Source organism: Adiantum capillus-veneris, chromosome 7, assembly GCF_014529385.1.
Source record: "Adiantum capillus-veneris isolate H3 chromosome 7, ASM1452938v2, whole genome shotgun sequence".
NCBI classification, from domain to species: Eukaryota; Viridiplantae; Streptophyta; class Polypodiopsida; order Polypodiales; family Pteridaceae; genus Adiantum; species Adiantum capillus-veneris.
In genome coordinates, this window is record NC_140937.1 from 106,803,631 (window position 1) to 106,808,342 (window position 4,712).

Sequence of the window (4,712 nt, forward strand, 5' to 3'; positions counted from 1 at the left end):
TATAGGAGTGACCCTCCATTTGTATGAAGTAATCAGTAATGTACCCAGAAATATCTTCTTCAATGTCAAAGACTGGGTTTTTGTGAGTGTACGCTGTTGGGTACCGATCCCTTATCCACCCGAGCAACCAAGGCAAAACAAAATCCATCAAGTAAAACGGGTAATTGGTTCCTGCTACCATGGGATCGTATGATCGGATTGCCATACAGTTTTCATAGTCATTTTTAAAAGACTTGTATCTACAGTCATCTACAAGAATAGTGTTGCTGGCATCGTACTTCGGGTGCCTTGCCCATAGCGTCCGTAGCTTCTTCAGGAAAACGGGCTTATCGCCCATGTGTTTGGGCACAACCGACACCTCCGACATACGGGGCCGCCATATTTCACAGTCTTCTTGGGAGAGAATATCTGCTAATGCCAAAAAATGAGGTTAGAGGTATGCGTAACTTATGTCCTGCAACATTCAAAGCGGGCATGATTTACCTGCAAAATAATTTTGCCTTCTATGGTTGGGGAAGCACGCGTTCACCATGTGTAACAATTTTTCCCTTCTACAGTAGGGCCACAACACTAGGCTGGCTTTCTGTTTAAGCCGTAGGATGAACTGCTCCGCATCCGGCCTTACAAGACAAATTACATTCTTTTGGAGATAGACTACCCGTGGCGTGTGCTCCTTTGGCAGGCACTCAAGTTCCTCAGGGATTTCGCTGCAGCTGGTTAGTAGCACGCCATTAAGATCAAGCACAATCATCCGCCTGCGTCTCGCAGCCACATCAGGCTGCAACAATGTACCTGCCGGTGTCTCGTCTAGCCACCAACTTACTACAGCACCAACAAACATAATGAGTGGGGACAAATACATAGTGCAAACATCATATCTAAAACAGAAAACTAGTCCAAACACTACCAAATTTGGTACTCTATTGCACAAGTGATAAGGACTATCCGAAATCGCAAGTTCAAGAAGTACCAAATTGGTACTGTTATAGTGGACAAACGTGCACACAAGTTCAACAATACCAAAAAGTACCAAATTTGGTACTGTAATGCACATATAGTGAGGACAACTGAAACAATAATGTAACGAAAGGTAACATACCAACATAGAACTAGATAGAGAGAACAGATAAAGCTCAGGGCCAAAAAATCAAGTTGACTCAGTCACTAAAAAGCACAAAGTGCGGAATACAATAGATTCTCACTGGCTACAGTTTGCATGCACGGGATAATTGATCACGGGCGCGATTGCACTTCTTTCTCTGCAAACAGAAAAGTTCTTGCAGGGTCACGGAATCACGGGAATCACCTCTCCGCTTCGAAACAGCATCTGCAGCAGTAGAGTCAACGCCCCCATCGGTGCTGTCCACAACAATATCATTCGCAAGTACTTCTTCCTGCTCATCCTCGGCCTCCCTCCGATCTTTTTTGCCTTTCGACCCCTCTTTGACCTCCCCTTCACTCCCCTTTGTGGTTTCCACCCCCTCCCCAACACCCCCCTTTGTGGGTTCTTCCTCTCCCTTCTTGGCCGTTGCTTCATCGAGCTTTGTGTTGGCAGCATCTTGGCTTTCCTCCGCATCCAGCTCCACAACAACAGGGACTTTACCTTCCTCCTTGTCCTTAGTATTTTTACCATCTCTGGCCTCCTCCTCACTTTTACTTTCGTTGTCACCTATCTTTTTATCATCTCTGGCCTCCTCCTCACTTTTACTTTCGCTGTCACCTGTTGCCTCACATCTTTGCCCCGTCACATTGTCTTTCCCTACAGAATTACCTTGCTTCAGATCGTGGAGAACATGTGATATCTCCCTTGTCACCTCATCCACATCCCATATTCAACTTACAGCCGACTTTGTGGCGTGCTGGTCAGCAACTGCAACATCCTGCTCCTCTGCAACCACAAAGAAAGATAGCACATACTAACTTGTATGAAAACCTCACTGAGTTGCAAGTGTGCATATGTATTCAAAAATGCAGACATACTTAACTCTTGACAACTTGAAGCCCACTGTCCCAGGACTTTGCCAAATCAGAGATTACCATATTACAACCCGGCTTGACACACTGATCCCTGCTTTGTAATAGAGCACTGAAGCACAAGGGATGATACTGGTGTCGGCACTCTAGCATGAAGGTTCCGACTACATGTGCGCACTCCAAGGGCTCACCACATGCAATACACATACCAAACACCGGGATCACATTTACCGAATCATTAACCCAGGGCCTAGGATATAGTAGGAACCTCTTCCCAAGCCTGATATCAGACAACATCTCCTTCACAAATAGGGTATGCTCTTGACCTTCCTTCCATTTTTTCTCCAGAGTGTCATACTTAGCTTGTTGACAACCAGCGGTCCCAATTAGTTTCAAAAACTACCAAGAAGTCATACCGAGACTGGTACTTCTAAGTACTGTACTATGAAATAGAACCCAAACTACCAAACTTGGGAATCATATAGTACCAGAAACATATAAATACCCTCAATGCAGAACTAAACTACCCAAACCTTATCAAAACTACCAAAAGCCACTTTTTGCAGCACTTTCAAATAGTACCTAAAAGTACCAAAACTACCAAAATCGAACTACCAAAATCCACTTTTTGAAGCACTTTCAAATAGTACCTAAAAGTACCCAAAAATACCAAGCAAGCTTTTTGCAGCACTTTTAAATAGTACCTAAAAGTACCAAAACTACCAAAATCAAACTACCAAACCCACTTTTTGCAGCACTTTCAAATAGTACCTAAAAGTACCAAAACTACCCAATCAAACTATAGAAGCCACTTTTTGCAGCACTTTCTAATAATACCAAAAGTACCAAAACTCCCAAAATCAAACTTTCAAATAGTACCAAAACAACCAAAACTACCAAGACTACCAAAGAAACACTTTTTGCAGCACTTTCAAAAAATACCAAAACTACCAAAATTACACTTTTGCAGCACTTTCAAATAGTACCTAAAAGTACCAAAACTAGCAAAACTACCAAAGCTATCAGAATAAAACTACCATAACACCTTTTGCAGCACTTTCAAAAAGTACCTTAAAGTACCAAAACTTCTTCATAATACCAGAAATACCAAACCATAAGACAGAAGGAAACCATAAACTACCTAGAATAAAAACAGTTCTACCATGAGTACCTAGTACTACCAATCCCACCAAACCAAGCATAAACAGTTCTATCAAAGGTACCTAGCACTACCAATCCCACCAAACCAAGCATAAACAGTTCTACCAAAGGTACTTAACACTACCAATCCCACCAAACCAAGCATAAACAGTTCTACCAAAAACTCCCAAAACTACCAGTACCTGTTGCTCTAGAATCTCCTTGTCGAGCTATGAAGTATCTTCACTGATTTCGTATCGACGTAGCATCCTTCGACTGGCAGCCAAATCAGATTCTATCACATTGATTTCTGCGTCATCGCTAGTGTTGGTCTCTCTCAGTGTTTCCAGTTGGGTCTCATATTCCTTGATGTCGTCCATAATCTGCTTGACAAGTTTATTGGAACCCTCTGTCCTCAAGAGTGTTTCCTTCTTCTGCTTCAGAGACATTGTCAGCTCTTTCAGCCTATTGGCTACCCCAACACATGTCCGAGGGACTCTCCCAACCATAGCTTCATGGTCCGCAATATAATTAGGTGTCTTCTCCTCATGACGCTGTGGGGGGACTTTCTGTGTAGGGGGCATACTACCGACTGGGGTAAGTCGGGGCTTCTTGGTATTTGACGGGTGGCCTCTTTGGGACGCACCGTTTGCCTTTCTCCAATTCTCAACCTTCTTTTCCAAGCCTCTTGGTCGGGAGGAACACATGTTGAGTACACTCTCACCAAACCTGGCCCATGCAACCCTGTGTCGCGCAGGGTCCTTTGTGGCTGCATGACACTTCTCATATGCAAAACAGCGGGAAAATTTTGTAGTGATCTCCCCACATGATGGTGGGGCTTGGTACACCTTATGGAACAGGAACCTGCATTCATCCTGAAGCCGTGGCTGCACGTGATTTAAGTAAATCTTTGTCTTCTTCTGGCTGGAATGCCTGAATACAGTGAGCCACTGGTCATCGGGGATGTCATCTTCCATAAGATCCTTTGGAAGCACCCCCTCCATGCTCAATCCATACTCATCATGAAGCTCTTGTGTTGTATAGCAGAACTTTGTCAAGATAGGGTACTCCTCCATCTTGTTTTTTCCTGCGATGTGGAAACAACACGCAAGTAAAGACATGCTCTCATTATATGCCTCATTTCGGTTGTGCAAAACAAAACACATGGAATGAAATGAATGTATCTCATTCAGGTGACAATTGCAAAATTCAATTGTGTACAAAGCCAAATTTGGTAGTGGTTAGTATCAAATTTGGTACTGGTTAGTACCAAATTTGGTACTAACCAAATTTGGTTATGCTAACATCCCTCCTGAGCTTCAACTTTGTGCTATGCTCATGCACAACATATACTAATTTTTGCACTTGCATGCATGCAAGTTGTACTTGCTGCATGCAAAAAAAGAAAATGCAGACCTCATCAGATAAAAGACATGCAGAGGCTTGCATGATGGAAAATAAAATGGTAAATCACCAGAAAACGCACAGCTCTCATAGCACCTACCTTTAGATGTTGTAGATGACCGTGGAGTCTCATCATCGGCAAAAATAGGCCCAGGCTTAAATGAAGTCTCCATGGACACAGCAGGTTTCTCCCT

At 43.3% G+C, this 4,712-nt stretch overlaps 1 pseudogene; it reads right to left on the reverse strand.

The window, feature by feature from the left end:
• Window positions 1–1,205: 1,205 nt before the first annotated feature.
• Window positions 1,206–2,271, reverse strand: LOC147454386 (uncharacterized; annotated as a pseudogene).
• Window positions 2,272–4,712: the final 2,441 nt, after the last annotated feature.